Source organism: Rousettus aegyptiacus, unplaced genomic scaffold (assembly GCF_014176215.1).
Source record: "Rousettus aegyptiacus isolate mRouAeg1 unplaced genomic scaffold, mRouAeg1.p scaffold_m13_p_1, whole genome shotgun sequence".
NCBI lineage: Eukaryota > Metazoa > Chordata > Mammalia > Chiroptera > Pteropodidae > Rousettus > Rousettus aegyptiacus.
This window is the reverse complement of record NW_023416284.1, coordinates 76,264,071-76,284,178: the sequence shown is the minus strand read 5'-3', so window position 1 is coordinate 76,284,178 and position 20,108 is coordinate 76,264,071. Positions and strand designations below refer to the sequence as shown.

At 34.8% G+C, this 20,108-nt stretch overlaps 1 pseudogene; it reads left to right on the top strand.

Moving 5' to 3' along the window:
* Positions 1-16,963: 16,963 nt before the first annotated feature.
* On the top strand, positions 16,964-17,082 carry LOC118604570 (annotated as a pseudogene).
* Positions 17,083-20,108: the final 3,026 nt, after the last annotated feature.

Below are 20,108 nucleotides of genomic sequence, written 5' to 3'. Positions count from 1 at the left end.
GAAGGAAGAAACAAGAGAGTATGGAGTCCTAGAAAAAAGTGAAGAAAGTATATGAGGATGGATTGATCCTCAGACAATGCTTCTCAGACATCAAGTCAAATGAAGTCTGAGAACTGACCATTGTATTTAACAATGTGAAGACTCCTAGTGACTTTGGCAGGAGGCATTTCAGTGGGGTTGTGGGTTGAAGAGATTAAAGAAGAAACTGGAAAAGAAGAGTAGACGATAGTGAGTAACAATAACTTTAAAGAATTTTACCACAAAGGGGAGCAAACAAATAGAGTCATAGAGAGGAGAGGAGCTCAAGAGAAGGCTTTTCTTAGTCAAGAGGAATTATAGCAGAATAACTCCATAGAAAGGGGAAATGATGACGGAGAGGGAAGAGAGACTTGCCAGAGGAAACCACAGCAGATGAGATGTAGTGCAGGAGGAGAGAGGTTGTCTTCACGTAGGAGTTTGGCCAGTTCAGCTATGGTGAAAGGCAGCAACAACACACAGAAATGTGCTGTCTGTAACACTTTGCATGCTCACTGTGACATTGCAGAAGTGTGGGTTGCATTTACAGAGCCAGAGCAGGCAGAAGTAAATGTTGTGGAAGTTGTCCCTTGGTGACTTCAAATGTTTCTTTGTTAATGTGTTCAGAGATCTGTTTTTTAGATGACCTTTTCCTTCATGAGAAGGTGAAGGACGCATATGTTTCTATTTTAACTTCCTCAGACAGACATCCCAATGGCATTTGAAGCAATCATCTAAGACTCTTTCTGTGTTTGGCTTCTAATCTATTTCTTTTCTGGGTCCATGCCACCAAGCTCTTGCCCTTTGTCTTTATCTTAAATTTTGGTCCTTTTCTGGACTTTTAGAATTGGCAGTTGAATTCTGGTTTCCTGGTTAGATTTCAGTACTAACTTTGGCGAGAACTCATCTCCAGCTCCTGGCTGCCTTGAGCTGCATGTCCTTCTCTATTTCCAGTTCTCGCGGCCCAGTCCCTGACTCTGGCTTCGTTGCCTAATTCCCTGGCCTAGATCTCCTCCACCACCCCTCAAAAAGGAGCAAATACATTCAGTTACAGCTGAGATTTTATAGTGAAACACAATTCAAGCAAAGTGAATTATCACTGATTTTATAAATATATACACACACGTGTATAATGTATATGATAATAATGTACATACATACACATAAATAATTATTTGGCATAATATAAACAAGGCTTATATATCAATAACAACTGAAAGTATCCTATGATAAAACAAATCACATGGGATGCTGTGGTAGGCAGAATTCTAAGATAGCCCCCCAAATTTCTCACTCCATCCCCAATATATGCAACCTGTGTAACTCCTAGAACTGTGAAGATGATAGATTTTACTCCTGTGATGATATGTTATATGGCACAATTGACTATACAAAGGGTCATCATCCAGGTAGTACTGACCCATCACAGGAGTCTTTTAAAAGTGAAGAATTTTCTCAGCTGGTCTCAGAAGAAGTTAGAAATACCAAAACAGAGACACTGGATCTTTCAAATTCACATTTTTTTCCTTTTTATCATGGATATCTGATGTTTTCAAGTGACATAGAAATTCCTTAAGTTCTATATATAAAAATAAACCTTTAGACATTCTAAAATCTTGACATTAAAGAGTTTTTAAAAAATTCATTGGGCTATACTACAACTAGGCCTAATGGAGATGCTTCTAAACTATAGATTGAACAGTTGATAGTGTTGATCTGTAACAATGGCATGGCAATCCTCTTGTTACCTCCAGGATCAGTGAGATACTGAGAAGGGGCTAGTAGAGCTTGGGCAGGAAAAACCATAGGAGGCCAGGGCTATCAAACTTCAAAATCTCTTCCAGATCTGATATTCTGTGAGTAAGAGGCCAGGGCTGGATGAAGGCCAGGCAGGAGGAATGAGAACAGTATTAGCATGCTAAATTGGGATCTAATTCTAAGAGGTATTGAGTTGGTTTATCAGAGTCCAACAAGTGGATTGGAGAGCTAAAACGCTTGGAGACCATGTGACAGTCAAGGATAACCACAGGAAGTTAGTGTCAGGAACTTAGAATTACTGAGTTTCTGCATCCCACTTAGGACCATCACAGGTTCTTTGCATATGTATTTTCTTCTCAACTACCTTATAAGATCAGGTTCTATTGTCTTCATTTTACAAATGCAGAAATGAAGACAACTCAGAGTGAATAAATGACTTACCTTTGATTACATACCTAGTGCAGTGGCAGAGTTAGAATTAGAACTCAGGTGATTTTAGTTGGCATCAACTGCCAACTATTTCCTGATGGCTCCTCTTTTTTTAAAAGAGGCACTACTGAACCCATGTCAATTATAGTAATTATATTCAATGAAAATCTCTTGAGCACCTAATACATACTGGGCATTATACACAGTGCTAGCTGGATCTGCGTTTCGTTGCTCTGTCATCCATAGTCTAGTGATAACTCACAGAGTAGGACTAATGGGGAACGGGGATTTTTGTGAGTTATATGAATATGGTAGCAGCAATTAAGACACAGCAGGCATACTGAATGCCTACTGTGCTTTAGACACTATGCTAAATGCCGGAAATGCCATAGGCAACAAACCATTCCTCTTATTTCATGACTATGTAGATTTTCTTGCCGCTCTTATCCTAGGAGAGGTCTTTGCAAACTTTAGAATGGTCTTTAAATGGTCTCAAAACCTTTAAGGGAGGACTTCTAAGGACTTGCTCCATCTAAAAATGAAAGTAAACCAATTGGCCTGGATGAGAGCAGCAGAAAGAAGCCAAGAGATTTCCAGTAAATACATGGCTGAAGAGTTTGGGTAAGCTCCAAGCCCAAAAAGTCTCTGTCACAGTCATCTAAAGAAAGCAGGGAAAGAATATGATTTTAACTATGAAAACTGGAGTCCTATCAATAAATCCTGTCTGAGTAAAAGTGTTAAAAGAGAAAATTGTCTGACTAGAACTTAAAAACAGGATATTATAATAGAAATCAGGAATTTGTTAGTGTTAAGCTAATACTGCCAACTGAAGCAGAGATTGGAGTCACTTAGAGAGATATAAGCCACTGGGAAACAAGGATGATTTTCCACCCCCTGGTGTTCTTAAAATTATCTCATTCTCTTTTATTTCAAATTCCATGAACATACTAAATTTTCTGATTAAGATTTCGATTTTGGTGTCAGAAACTGGAATCTAGATTCCAAACGACTTGTTAAATTGGAAGTCCTATTTATACATCTGTCATTTACACATTTGATTAATATAAGCCAATCTCAAATAAGTTGAATGATTTACTTAAGAATGATACTACAAGATGCTGATATCTAGGAATGGTCATTTTCCAGGGTCTGGCCCTTTGATTTAAAAGAAGTAAAGTAGTAAAGAAACTATATTTTGAAGTTAAATACCAGAACCTGGGAAAGAGGGCCAATGTCCAGTATTACCATTCCAGGAACTTTTGAGAGAAAGTTTGGCCCCATTTCTATGATATCTTTGTGACTTTGCTAGTTGGGGGGAGGGGCGGGGAGGGGCGAGGTGGAGGGAAGCCCTAAGAGAGAGTTTTTTGAAAGTGGTTACTAGTAATCAATAGGCCATGACTGAAATTTACTTCCTCCTTAGACACTTTAGTGTTCTAAAGTATCATGAGGCTTCTTGCCCTGGAACCCACAGGTAGAATGCGACTCCTGGACTTCATGTTAATTAATTTGTATGACAACATTTTTCTTTTTTTTTTTTTACAATGGCCTTTCTTCTTAAAGAGTTGGATTTATTCATCCTTGAATTTGCAATCAGAAAATTGAATCCACTATTATTGGAGCTAAAGGCAGAATTAGTTGTGTTGATCCTCAAAACCTCTGAATTATTTTTTTCTTTTCTCCTCTTGACTCTATTGAGGTCAAGAAGCAGTGTTTATATTAGAAACAACTGTTTGATATTTCTGGCAGAGAGTGAAACTCTTTTACTGGCTAAGGTCTTCCCTTGGGTGCCCAAAATGAATAATTTAAATGGCATTTGGTGGGACATAGATTCTAAATAGAAGGGTGATCTAAAAAGTCTTCCAGATTTCGATGCTAAAGTAGATGACTACAACATAAGACCAAGGTTTACAGCAGGCTGTGGATTGCATTTCATAGATATAATGTCTAAGAAATGACAGATGGAGCTGATCAACAATATTCTTCTTAAAAATGCTTTATTTTTTATCATGGTCAAAAAAACACATAACATGAAGTTTACCATTTTATTCATTTTTAAGTATACAATTCTGTTTCTGTAGTATTTAGTCACATTTTTATGCAACAAATCTACAGAACTTTTTCACCTTGTAAATCTGAAACTCTGTACTTCATTCTTCCTCCCAGTACCAGCCTGTGGCAGCCTCCCATCTGCTTTATGTATCTTTGAATTTGACTACTTTAGACACCTTGTATAAGTGGAATCATATAGTCTTTGTCTTTTTGTGTCTGTCTAACAATATGCTTTTAATAATAACATTTGTTCCTAACACCAGTTCCTCAATCGTACATTCTTTTAATTGAGAAGCAGAGGAAGACTTTGTCATCACGGTAATAATTAACATTTACTTTAGTGTTCCAGTCAATATGCTAAGAGCTTCATATTCAGTATGTCCTCACAAAAGGTCTTGGAGGTAGATTCCATGATGAGTTCCATGTTACAGATGAGGACTAGAGAGGTTAGTTAACTGGCTCAATGTCACACCATGCCAAGGGACACGCAACCTTGACAATGGGATGTTGGGCAAATGTCAGTCTAGGCTAATTCACCAGAGTGTGGAGGTACTGGAATTTAAAAGAAACTGATCAGCCTTGCACAACAATGACTGATAAATAGAACAGACACTGTGTCATTTTAAACAACAATCAGCATAAATTAAATTAGAACTGAAATGTATGTGTGATTATTGGCTCTTCACAAAATAAATGAAACGCAAGCTGAGCGAATCTAAAACGCAAATCATTTCCTCTCTTTCTGAGGAGACCACCCATGGGTCTTTGTTCATTGGTACTAAGAGCACCATAAGTGGTTATACAATGGGTCTCCAAGTATACTACTACTGAGCTAAACCAAGCATTCAAGGGAAAATAAAACAGTAAATGTATGTTACAAATTCTATTATAGAAACATTTTACTTCATCAAAAAACAAATAGGCACATTGAACTCATTATAAAATGATGAAAACATCATTTTGTCACAGTCCTAAGCAGCTGGTTTTAGTTTAAATGATTAATTGGAAGTTAATTAATGATAAACAACCGAGCAAATACCCTGTTGAACATTTACCTTTAATAAGCAGTCATGTGCAGTTCACCCTACAGAAACACAGCATTTAAAACTTTACATAGAATGAGAGCAAAGATGCTTTCCCATTTCAGGAATCCTATATATAACCTATGTTAAACACATGAAGTTTGGCTTTAGAAACTCTGAGTGAATATTAACAACTTAAACCAAATACAATAAAGTGATTGCAGAATGGAATTTAGTGTTTTTGTTTTCTCAAAATAAATTGGTTTCAAGGTGGAAATATGAACAATGAAACAAAAGAAAATTAAAATAGGGAATTGTTTCAAGTGATAATAAACATTTTTTAAAAGAGTCAAAATTAGATGAAAAAATTACCACATCATCATTTGTGCTGAGAAATTACCGTTAATCTTCTCCCGCCATGACAACAATAGAAGAAAAAGACTGATGGAGGAAGAATAGAATTAATCAAAACATAAAATCAAAATAAATGATACTCTTTTCTTTCATGAAAACAAACAGCAACAACAACGACAATGCTTTGAGAAGAGATTTAAGAGTTCCTTAGTTTAATTTGGAATGTCTCCACTGAAATGAAGTCGGAAGTAGTCATTGTGTTTATCTACACTCTTATCTATCTGTAGGTGTGTCAGTCTTATCTATTTTTAGAACACAAGATTCTTGAGCCTAAGAGTTATGATTTACTTATATGAGGCCCAGTGAAATTGGTGTATAAATCTGGAAACAATTATCTTTGCACAAATCTGAAGAGTTATTGATGAATTTTTACCCTCTTATATATAGTGCTGCATAATTATTGGAATAAATGTGTTTAAGGGCATGGATGGTCTGAACACATCCCAAAGCAAGGGAACACCATTAGCAGGCTTGGATGACATTGTGAGGTGTTACCTGCGAGTGAATGTGAACATCTATCTGGCCTGCTGGTATAACAGAGGAGGGCTCATTAGAGCACCAAAAGGAACCCAATAGAACTTTACTCTGCATAGCCATTAAGGAACCAACCATTACATACATAGGTCAGTTAATCTTCGAGTATTAACATTTATAATCCTTGGCCTTTATTAAACACGTAATGTGGAAATGCTTTAATGCTTCGATTATGTGGTACACAATGAACCCTTTTAAAGATATATAAATATTACTTCAGCTCACATAGCATGTTGTTTTGTGTTTGGAGCAATGCGTGAAGCATTGGATATACAAAAATGGTAACTATGCTTTTTTTCAGTGAGATTACACTCCAATGTAGAAGACATTATCAATTTTTTAACAAAAATTAGTAGATAAACATATAAATATATATATGTACACACATATGTATGTACATATATATATTACATATGTGTGTGTGTTAAAAATAATCTGGAGATAAGGATTGAGATGCAAGAGAGAGAGATCTAGAGTGACTCTCCTGGGTTTCTGGACCAAGTTACTGTGTAGATTATGGAGCCTTTTGCTGAGATGAAAATGGGACTATCCCACAGGAACAAGGATTAAGGAGATAATGATGAGCTCATTTGCGAGTTGCTATTAATGAGGATGAAGATAGTATGAGATATATGGCCTTAACAGTGGCCCTAAAATTGAAATATCAAAAAGTCACTTATGTTAGCACGCACTTTGGGCTTATTGTTATAAAAATGAAATGAAATCTTTCATACACCACACTCTCACGCACACACATTCACACATTACTCATGTCTAAAGGACATTGTATCTTTAGCTCAGTGCAGGTGGCTGTTTGTTCCATCTAAGTACTAAGCAGCTGTTCTAACTTCTATGTCTTCATCGAAGGTTGTCATCTGCTCTGTGGTCAGAGTGCCACCTATTTACTGCTCTTCTGACCACATTTAAGTTGCTGCCATGACAAAAGTAACCACTTCTCTCTTCAGCTTTCTACTGAGTTTTTTTTTTTTTCTTGACCTATATCTTGCCACGTCTTTAATGTTTCTTGGCCTCCAAACTAATACACAAACCAACATGAAGTGACATTTTCCAATGTCACCATCAATCACAATACTCCAAAGAAGTTCCCCCAGCAACAAGTCTCTCACCTCTTCTCAAAGAGTTGAGAGTCATGAGTTGTGAATGCTCAGTCACTGCCTTCTTGCCTCCAGAAAGGATGGGCTGGGGTAGACACAGTTTGTCCTGCCCATTCAAAATTTCAATTGTTTCAGAAATCTGAAGTTTTCAAGTATCTCCATTTTTGAAAACCATAGTTATATTATGTGCTATTTCTGAATTTGATGTTTTTACTAAAGGCAAACATGTTCAAATATAAAAGTTATTTTTACCTTAATTTCTACCAGAAATAGTAAATAGTAAATCTGGAAGAATAACAAATAGATACTACACTAGTTTCATATTATGAAGGGACTTGTATGCCATGTTCAGGAGGCTGGACTATATTCTGAAGGCAAAGAAAAGCATTAGAAGGATTTGGATAGAGAATGACAGTCTTCTTTTTTCACTTGCCCCTCTCCCCCCAAAATAAAAGAAATCAGAATTCTCAGAATGAAGCACTGTTTTCTGGCACCTTTTGTTTCTGTGTTAATCAAGAGGATGACAACTCCAGACACAGTGAGACTAGCTCTGCATTATTTGGTTTTCATTTTATCCACACCAGAACAGTCTCTGAGTGTGCTGTGATCATCCACTTCTTTGTGTTTTCCCCATTTTTCCACTTCCTGTATGTCTCTCCCCCTCCTGATGGACATGTGACATCTTATTCTTTTACCACTCAGTTCAAGTGTGACTTTTTGGAAAGCATTCTCATGTCCCTTGTCTGAGTCGCCATACCATTAATAAGATATCTTTATTATAGTTTTTCCAGTGTTGTGGTTATTGTATGTGACCATCACATGGAGAGGGAGACCTGCTCTATGTATCCCCAGAAACTATCAAAGGCCCTGACACTTCTTAGACTCCATAAGCATTTATAGACTGGGATGAAACTGATTGAATTAAGAAAGGATAATTTAAATGGCTGGCATTTTTTTTCTTGTGGGATAAAGTAATATTATCAGCATCATGAGACCAATAATAATGGACAATAAAATATCAGAGATGCATACTCTAACTCCCTAACTTTCATTACTCGTACTCCCCACAATGCTAATGACATAGAGTAAAAAGAAAAAAAAAAAGAAACAAGGGAGGGCTCAGGGAGCAAATATGACAAGGAATAACTCTAATAGTGATGAAGTTATTCCTCCAAAATGAAAAAGTAAAGAATTATCTGCATGCTACCAATTATCTCAGATCAGACCTTATCTTTTCCCAAAATTCGTCCTTTACATTTCGCATGAGGTTCTTCCTCATACATGCCATAGGATAACTCTTGGTTAGACCTCTCCTCTACTCTGCTGTCAGACACACCTCTCTTGGCCAAGCCTGCCCAGCACAGTAATTAGTTTGGTGGTATTCATTTGTTCTTCTTTTAATTCTTGGTCTCTGATAGTCTTCTATATGTTCCTGAATTGCATTTTCTGTCACTCACTCTCTGTTACTTTGTCAATTTCTTCTTCTCTTTTCATGTGTTGTTTTCTGTATGATAATTGGCTTTCTTTATTTCAAACTGAGTAATTGGAAAACTCAGCATTTTCTATACATCATTTTTAAATAATGAGTTCAAACATTATTATACACAGTTTACTAATTACACATGTTACTTAAGAAATAATGTGCTCACAATAAAAGGCAAATATGTTAGATGATGTGTTAAGTAATTGATGGGAGGAATCCTTTCATAATGTATAACATTGTACATGTTAAGCATCTTTGATTTGTCAATTACCTCAATTAAACTGAGGAAAAAGAATCCAAACTAATAAATCAATTTCTCAAGTAATTTAAAATTTTAAAGACAACCATACCTTAGCACTTCTTTATTTTTATATATAATTGTAAATAATTATAATTCATATGGTACCAAAATTTCTTTTAAAATTCTTATGTTTGTCATTAGATTAGATAGATGAATAGATGATGGAGAGAGATAGATGACAGATATAGATATAATCAAATGATCCAACTGGAAAAGTATGATGCTTTAAAAAATCTATATGAAGTAGTTGTCCATTTTTAACTGATATGCTTTCTTCTGAATTATATTATCTATATTCAATATTATAATATGAATTATTTTTGTATATGTGACACATTTTTTCTTTTTTTAAATCTGTCTTATAGCTAGCTATGAATGACATAACTTGAGTTAAAATTGTTTATAACACTTATGTTATTTAATTGATGCATATCATTCTTTACTGGCTTGCTCTTAATGTCTTATTTACCATGAATCTTTAAATTCCAGGCTCCTCCCTTATTATGGACCTTTTTTAGAATTCTAGAAAAGAGTCTAATAATATGTTAACATCATTATAAACCTTTTCGAAAATCAGATATTTAAGTCACATTTGGTCTCTTTTTACTCTCACTTCCTCTCCATTTCACTAAACTTCATGTCAAATGGCATCACAGAGACTATAGGTGATCTAAGGGAAGTTGAGTTCACAATGCATTTTAGTGGGATGTGTTTATGTGGTTTGCTCTCATTTCTGAGTATAGTTTAGTTATTGCTACTGTGTCTATGTAGGAATGGCTTCCAGGAATAGACACAATATGTTTGAAATGTACAGAGCCAGGAGAAAGCCTGTGAAAAATCCTTCCATGTGAAATGATAAGAACAAGGTTGCATTCTCAGCAATGCTTCGTCATAGCAGAAAATTTCTTCTGATGGTATGCATAAATAATTAAAGATTGATAATGCAGTTTATGTACTTTTCACATGTCCGGGCAATAAAATTATTTGTTACGCATTTCTACATGCTATCAATAGAAATTGTTCTGACATTAAGAAGCAAATGTTTAAAAGCTCGGTTAATATTTAAAAAACAGTTCATTAAAAGAAACAAATTTCAAATAGAAGCAGTAAATAAGCCCTAGAACTGTTTGACTTTCCAGTTAAAAAAGATAAGTGAATCTTAAAAATTGGAAAGGTAAAAGATTCATGCCTTTTGCTGATTTGTAAGGAAATGTTAACATCAGGAAGATAACAAAATACAAAACCATAATGCCATCAAGGACAATTAGTTAAATGAGAGTAGCCAATTCAAAAAGTGTTTTAAGATTAGACCCTACAAAGAAAACTTGAAATGTCTCAATGTCTTCTAATTTATATATGACAGAAACTTGTTAGAGGTTTTTCGAATTCAGCAAAAATACTAAAAATTTACATATTATCCATATGAGTTGTGAAGCTATAAGAAACTTTATTATTCTATCAAGTTAAAGAAAGTGTTTTGATCAACTATGACAGAAAATACTAGATTATCTTTTTATTCTTTCTTTAGAGAACAATATTTAAAAAATCATTCACATAAAAAGAGGCAATACAACCCAAAAAATTAAGGAGAAAACTGTTACAGTGTGTCAAGCAGTTAATAAAAATTTTATTTGTTTTTACCAGATTTTGTGATTTCTATGATATTTATCAGCTTTGTTTTGTCATTCTAAACTGATATTTTGTTTCTAATTTTGCATTCACATTTTTATATTGCTTTGTTTAAAGAAAACTCTGAAATTGATTAAGCTTGAGCTCCATGGAATACAACCTCTATATCATGCTTAGAGAATTCTTACTGATTATAAACATGATTTATTTTCCATATTCAAAATCTTTAATCAGTCTGGAATTTATTTTAAATTATGGTATGGAATAAAATATTTGCCTTTTTTCTTCAAAATGGTTAGTCAATTGTTTCAACACTATTTTTAAATAGTATGTGTATATATATATATATACACACACACACATATATATATTTTTCCCCCTATTGCTAATAAAGATCACTTTAGCACATATTAAATTCTTAAATATGCTTGAAATCCTAGCGTTTTCACTCCAGTCATTGTTCTAGTCCTGTTCCACTGTTTTAATTATATTTTAAAAATATGTTTCAAAAAATATGAGAAAAAACATCTCATCTCAGTGGTTTTGAGAATTTTCTTGGTTATTGCAGTTTATTTTCCTACTTGAACTTTGAAATTACTCAGTTGTATGTTATAAAAAGAAGTCTACTAGAATTCTGATACATTTGTAATTAATTTAGCAAAAACTGATATCTTAACAATATTGAGTCTTCTCATCAGACAGCATCATTTTTTTTTTTTTTTTGTAGTTGTACATGTCCTTTAGAACAGCGGTCCCCAACCTTTTTGGCACCAGGGACTGGTTTGTAGAAGACAATTTTTCTACAGGCTAGGGTGGGGGGATGGGAGATGGTTTGGGGATGATTCAGGAGCATTACATTTATTGTACATTTTATTTATATTATTATTACATTGTAATATATAATGAAATAATTACATAACTCACCAGAATGCAAAATCAGTGAGAGCCCTGAACTTGTTTTCCTGCAACTAGACGGTCCCATCAGGGGGTGATGGGAGACAGTGACACATGAAGTGTGTTGCTTATGTCCAGTCTACTCCGTAATCTCGTTTTCGTTGCTATCACTGCAGACAAACCTACTCCACAAAGATAAGATGTTGGAAATAGAAACAAAATTTTTAGTGCTTTTGTGGCAATCTCAGGATACTCTGCCTTGACTTTAACCCAGAATATATGGAGATTTGAAGTTGTCTTACACATACTTTTAAGGCCACTGTCATTTGCAATCTCAAGTAGTTGATCATCTTCTAGTATGGACAAAGTTGATTTACCTGGCTTATTCAATTCACAAATTGGTCGCAGATCCATTCCTACCGAGTTAAAAGTTTTCTGTGGTTGGAAGTAAAGTTCACACTCTTTTGAAAGCTGAGATCGGTGATCATGCACCAACTGGGAGAAAGAAGGCCCTGGCTCAGCCTCTTTCAAAATCTCTGCTAATGTTTGAAACGTGTCAAAAATCCCAGTGTTTACTCATCGCCCTCATAATTCCAGTTTGGCTTTGAATGCAGCCACTTTAATCACCATCTTGAACACAGTTGTAGTTCTCCCCTGAAGTGACAGGTTGAGTTTGTTAAGCAAATTGAATATGTCACACAAGTAAGCAAGTTTTGTGACCCATTCTGTGTCATTGGAATGTACTGCAAGTGGTGACCATTTTTCTAAAAAAAAATCTCTGGAGTGGCTCTCATAACTCAAAAACTCTGGCCAATGATCTACCTTTAAAAAGTCATCTCACTCCTGTGTACAAGAGAAGACGTGTGTGTGCTGCATCCATCTCCTCACAAAGCAGACATGAGTTAAGGGCATGTACTTTAATGTGGTTGATCATTTTAATTACTTCCTGCAAAATGTTGTTAAGTTCAGGTGATATTTTTTGGCTCACCAACATTTCTCTATGGAAGACACAGTGCATAGCCTCACACTCAGAAGCGACCCCAAGTAGTGAAACCAGAAAGCCATCTAGTCATGGCAGCCACTCCAACCATGCATATACTGACACAAAATGACCAATTCAGTCTTCCTGATGTGATCATTCAAAAATGTGAATAGTTATTCAGCTGTGATGTTGGTTGATAACAAAAGTGCACATAACATATCCTCATGCACATCCTCTTGAGAAATATATCACACAAAAACAAGCATTGTTGCCTTGCTATCAACATCAGTAGACTCGTCAACTTGTATGACATACCACGGTGACTCATGAATCCTCTCTAACAATTGTGCCTCAATATCCTCTGCTATTTCATCAATTCGTCTAGTTACGGTGCTAGCTGAAAGAGGAACACACACCACCTTTTGAACTGCAGCCTCTCCTAAAATTTCATGACAAATGTCCTTAGCAACAGGCAGGATCAATTCTTCACCAATAGTAAAGGGTCTCTTAGCCTTAGCAATGTGGTTAGCCACTAGAAATGATACTCAGTGCAGACACATTTGATGAAGTGGTAGCCTTCAATAATTACTTCTGCTCTTTGTGTTCACATTAAAAAAAAAAAAAACAAAAAAACAACAAGCAAACAAACAAAAAACACCAAAACCTTATTTTTTTAATGCAGGGTGCTTGGTCTCCACATTACAAAGCTGTTTTGAAGGTTTCTGGGCTTTGTTGGATAGCAGGTTGCTACATACCATACAAAGTAGTCTTGGAGAACGTGAATCACCTGTTGCGATAAACGGTAATTTAGGTAGGACTTCGTATTTTCTTTTAAATGCAGATTTCTTTTTTGGTTGGAAGTCTTAGAGTCTTCTGCTGTCTCACCATTGGATCTTTCCCCCTTTCTAAGAAGCTTTCCAGTGACATTTGTTTTTCACTCATTTTGGTTAGGATTCACTTACCAAAACTGAGACAAGAGCACAGTGTAGGAAAGAGGCACAGACAGAAGTGGTAAACAAAATAATGGGCAGGCCATGTGCGGACTAGAGTGTTGGATTCTGACTTAAAGCCTGCCACCATATGCAGCTTAATTGTCACTTGCCACTCAATGGTAGGGTTTTGATATGAGTCTGCAAGAGATTGATTTATTATGGTCTCTGTGCAGGCAAACCTGTGCTAATGTTAATCCATATTTGCAGCCACTCCCCCAGCACTAGCATCACCACCTCAGCTCTACCTCAGATCATCTGGCATTAGATTCTCATAAGGAGCACAGAACCTAGATCTCTCACATGCACAGTTTACAGCAGTGATTGCACTTCTATGAAAATCTAACGCCTGATGATCTGAGGTGGAGCTGAGGTGATGATGGTAACATTGAGCAGCAGCTGCAAATACAGATGAAGCTTTGCTGGCTCGCCTCCTGCGTGGCCCAGTTCCTAACAAACCTGTAGCAGCCCATGGCCCAGAAGTTGGGGACCCCTGCTTTAGAACATGTTATAAATGTTTTCTTTGTGGATCCTTTGTATTTCTAATTAAATATATGTCTAGGTAATTTGCTCTTGTTGCTGTTTTACAGAACACTCTTCTTGGTTACTGTGGTTATTATTGTTTTATAATTAATTTGCCTGTTTGCGTTTTGTGAATGGTCATTTTACCGAACTTTCTTATTTATTTTAAGAATTTTTCAGCAGCAAACATTGATACCATTGATACTACCTTTGATCTGAATATTTTATCATTTATTTAGCTTTTCTCATTATATTGGCTAAGATTCCACCATCAAATAGTAGTTAACTGTTTAGTTATTTATGACTTTTATAGGAATGCTTTCTGAAACAGAGAGAGAGAGAGAGAGAGAGAGAGAGCGTGCGCTAGAGTGAGAGCTATCTATCTAGGTGTCTATGTACCTAACTGTGTATACATATACATTTTTGTATGTGTATGTATGAATATATATGTGTATGTTGAAAAAATACTCTTTCTAATTCCTTAAATACTTTGCAAACATGATTGTTGAACTAAACTGGATACTTTTGGAAGACATCTATTGATGTGGTCATTGTATTTTTTATCATATGTATCTTTTACATTATTAGATTCCTCGCTAAACCATCCTAGATTCCAAGAATAAACACTATTATGGTTGTAATTTGTTGTTCTTTTAATATATCTGGATTGATGGTATTTCACTTAGGATTTTTTTCTCCTCTATAATCATAAGTGAAATTTAGCTGTAGTTTTCTTTCATTGTGATGGTTTTATCAGGTTTTGGTACAAGGTTAAAATAAACTGGGAAGATTTCCATCTTTCTTTATTCTCTGGGGGTATTTTAAATTGCAAAAGAACTCTATAATTTCAGAGACTAAAATAACATCTATAAAATCATCTGGTTTGGCAAATTTGGGGGGATAATTATCATCTTTTTCAATTTTATTCATGGTGTATCTTCTACATATTGAGCCAATTTTGGTTATTTATATATTCCATGCTGACAATCTATTTTATCATGACATTCTTACTTGGTTGCATAAAGTTTTATAGAGAAGTGGCTCGTAGTGTTTTGTCCTTGCCTTCCATCTATTGAAAATATTTGAGTAAGTACCTCAATTTACTTATTTAATAATTGAATATATTTGCTACTATATTCATGTATTACATTCATTATAAAACAAACTTAGCAACAGAAACATATAAAGGAAAAGATAAGGATTGAATAAACTATTTTGAAATAATTTTTGGTTTTTTTTTAGCTCTATAATGGAATAAAGAAAACTTTCGCTCCTGTAAAATGATCTTTTTTCCTCAGTTTTATTGATAGATAGTTGACATATAACACTGTATAAGTTTAAGGTATATAATGTATTGATTTGACACATTTATATATTGAAAAATAATTAGCTAATACCTCCATCACATTATGAAATTACCATTCTTTTTTATGGTGAGAACATTAGGATCTACTCACTTAGGAGCTTTCATGTAGATAATATAGTATTATTAGCTATAATCATCATGCTATATATTAGAGACGCAGAACTTATTCATCTTAGAACTGAAAGTTTATAATCTTGGACCAACCTCTTTCCAATTCCCCACACCTCACCGCCCTCTCTTCACCAGCCATTGGTATAAATAATCTTAATATTTTAATGAGCATCATGTGATTAAATAAGCTTATTGTTATTTTACTCTTGGTTTAATATTTTGTGATATGGTGACCAAAGTGTTTTTAATTCAGTTTTTAAAAATATATTTATCTTAAAAATCAGTTTTACTATAAAGATACCTCACTAATATGCACAGAATCGAATCGAAAGAAATAAATACATCATTATCAGGCATACTAAATTATTATAGTATATTTATTTAGATTCATTCATGACTTATTTAGACATAGGTTGAAATATTAGGAACTGTTCACCTTCCCTGAAGCCAATTAGTTGTTTTTTAAAAATAATCAGAAGTTTCCAAATTTTTATATTTTTAAAAAATATAAGAAAAACTGCTGAGACAGTTTACTTTGAATATTTTAAAAGAAGTTTAGGTCATTTTGTGTTCAGGTTTTTAAAGTTTGCATATATAAAAAATTTTTATAAGTGACAATATTTTCAACAACAAAGTCACAAAATGGTGGAAACATTTCCAAAAATTAATTCTCAAATTCCTATCTCCATAGCAGAAGTTTCTTTCAAAAGCAGTTACATTCTATTTCCTTGTAAAAATATTACCTTTATTTCCAAGTGGTAGAATATGCTATTTTTTCAGTGACTCCTGAGTTTATACAACTGATAGTCATTTACTGGCACAGAAATAGTCAATAAATTAAAATATTTATCTTGATAAAGGAAATATGCATAACTCACTAAAAGCTTAAAATCAGTGTTATCAAATTTAAATTTCGGATATCCTCTAAGAAGAAATAAGATCCTATGTATTTCTTCATATTTTTCATCAAAAGTTCATAAATTTGCAAAGACATGATTTATAGAATTTGGTAATTATTGACATTTAAAAAATAAAACTTAGGAGCAAGTCCAAGATGGTAGTGTAGGAAGGCCCTGAACTCATCTTCTCACACAGGCACACCAAATATGCACTTACATAGAAAGCACTTGCTTTTGAAGAACAGTTGAGGGTTGCCTGAACAGCTTCTGCACAACAAATGAAACAAGGACCACACAGACAACGGTAGGAGAGACAAAGACATGGTAACCATGGGAATCCTGGCCTGATGGGGCAACCCACAATAGGGAGGGATATCGCTGAGGGGCCCACATGCAAACTTGCCTGCAGTGGAGCACAATAATAATACAGCAATTTAAAGGGCACCTAAAAGTCTATGGCCATGTCACCCTGAACTTGCCTAATCACGACTGATCTCAGAAGCTAAGCAGGGTTGGGCCTGGTTAGTACTTGGATGCGAGACCACTTAGGAATACCAGGTGTTATAGGCATTTAAAATAAATAAATAAATTAATTTTAAAAAATTCATTATGTGTATAGGTTGAGAAATAATAGTCGAAAAAATAATTGGGCGGCTCCATAATGTAGTAATTAGCACGTCTGCTTTACACACAGAAGGTCTTGGGTTCGTGCCCCAGGTGGAGCCATGGACCGTACCCCGAGTGTACCAGGGGCACTCAGCAAGCATGTGTCAGGAAACACCCTGCCTTCAGAGATCCAGTTCTTAAGGGGAAATGGCAGCATCCATAGGTCAGGGGTGGAAGTTGGGGGGTAGGGAGAAATTAAAGAGGGGAAAAAAATTAAAAAATAAATAAATAAAATAAAAAAAATAAAGGGCACCTAAAAAAATCCATTTTCTAACCCCAAGGCACCTGACTAGTAGTTAGGGAATTGCAGGAACTCTTTTGAATCTATAAAAACTATCTGAGATCAGAGATGCTGGCAAACACCATTGTTTCTGTTTCCCCTTCACCTAGATAGCATGAGCAGAAGATAAGTTCAAGTATTCAAGCCAGCTGCAAAGCTGCAAAAGTATACCACAAGCTAACTTGCCCTGTGTCAGCTCCAGACTCAGCCAGAAGGCCTATGAGAGCACCTTCGGCAACATGCACCGTGGCATACCTCAGACAATGTCCACACTAGTTCCAGCTAACCAGCCTGCAAAGACACCACTGGCACACATTAGTACTTACTGCAGCTTCGGCTGGCCTGCCAAAGATAATTGGCAAGTGTAACCTATGCAGATGTTGCTCCCATACAAAGCAACTACTTCAAGATCAAGAGAAGTAGTTATTTTGTCTAATTCATAGAAACAAACACTGAAAGTCAAACACAGTGAGGATAGAAGAAATATGTTTCAAATGAAAAAGTCAAGAAAAAATTCCTAATGAAATGGAGATAAGTAATTTGTTTTATAAAGAAATCAAAGTAATGGTCATAAGGAGAAAAATAGAGGAACACAGTGAGAACTTTTAAAAAGAGTTAGAAAATACAAAAAAAAATCAATCAAAGCTGAAGAACACAATAACTAAAATGAACTAATATATATACTAGAGGAAATCAATAACAAATTCGATAATACAGAAGAATATATTAGTGACCTGAAAGATAGAATAGAGGAAGTCACCCAATTAGAAAAGAAAAAAGAAAAAAATTATGAGAATAATTTAAAGCAAGTATCCTCAACCCCCAGGCTATGGACTAGTGGCCTGTTAAGAATCCAGTCGCACAGCAAGAGGTGAGCAGCAGCAAGGGAGTGAAACTTCATCTGTGTTTGCAGCTGCTCCCTAGCACTAGTATCACTGCCTCAGCTCCACTTCAGATCATTAGGCATTAGAATCGCATAGGAGCACCAGTCCCTGGTTCCAAAAAGGTTGGGGACCGCTGATTTAAAGGATCCCTGGGACAACATCAAACATACTAACATTTGCATTATGGGTGTCTTGGAAAGCAAGGATAGAGAGAAGGGGGTAAAAAACTTACACGAAGAAAAAATGGCTGGAAATTTTCATAACCTGGAGAAAGAAACAGATACCCGGGTCTAGGAAACAAAGAGTTCCAAACAAGATGAACCTAAAGAGATCCATACCAAGACATTAAAAATTAAAATTGCAAAAGTTAAAGATAAAAGGAGAATCTTCAAAGAAGCAAAAGGAAAACAAATAATAATATACATGGAAAATACTATAAGGTTGTCATTTGATTTCTCAGCAGGCCAGAAGGGAGTGACAGGATATATTTAAAGTGCTGAAAGAAAAGAATCTACAACCTAGAATACTTTACTCAGCAAGGTTATCATTCAGAATTAAGGTAGAGATAATGAGTTTCTCAGAAAAGAAAAAACAAAGGAGTTTATTACCATTAAACTGATGTAACAAGAAATGTTTAAGTGTCTTTTTTTAAGTGAAAAAGTCCATAACTGAAAATAAGAAAATATATATAAAAAAAATTATCACTGACAAAGGTAAAAATGTAGTAAAAGCAGCATTCAGTCACTTAAAAAGTCAACAAAATCAACTATTACTACAGTAAGTAGTTAGGGGTTACACAAAACAAAAATTCTAAAATATGACATCAAAAACATAAAGCATGTGGGGGCAGTTAAAATGTAGTGCTTTTAGAATGCATTCAAACTTAAATGCCTATCAGTTTAAAATAAACTACTATATATAGGTCAATATGTATGAACTTCATGGTAATCACAAACAAAAAACCGACAAAAGATACACAAAAAATAAAGAGAAAGAAACCCAAACATTACACTAAAGAAAATCACAAAGGAAGAGACCAAAAGAACTACAAAATAACCAAAAAACAATTAACAAAGTGACAATAATTATACAACTATCAATAACTGTGTATTGGACTGAATTTTTCAATCAAAAGGCATTGGGTAGCTGAATGGATTTAAAAAAAAAAACAAGACTTAGCTATATGCTGCCTACAAAAGACTCACTTCAGATCAAAAAAGGTACACAGATTGAAAGTGAAGAGATGGAAAAAGATATTCTATGCATATAGAAATCATAAGAAACCTGGGGTATCAATACTCATATTAGACAAAATAGACCTTAAATCAAAGACTGTAAAGAAGAGACAAAGAAGGGCAATACAGGATGCTAAAGGTGTCAATCTAAAACGAGATATTAACACACACAACATAAGAGCACCTAAATATATAAAGCAAATATTAACAGACATAAGGGGAGAAATGGAAAGTATTACAATAATAGTAGGGGACTTTAATATTCTACTTACATCAATGGATAGATTATCCAGACAGAAAATCAATAAGGAAACATTGACCTTATACGACACATTAGAACAGATGGAGTTAATAGGTATATACAGACAATTTCATCCAAAAGCTACAGAATACACATTCTTTTCTAGTGCACATGGAACATTCCCCAAGATAAACCACATGTTAGGCCACAAAAAAAGTAATAAATTTAAAAAGATTGAAATTTCATCAAGCATTTCTGACCACAACAGCATGAAACTAGAAATCAATTAC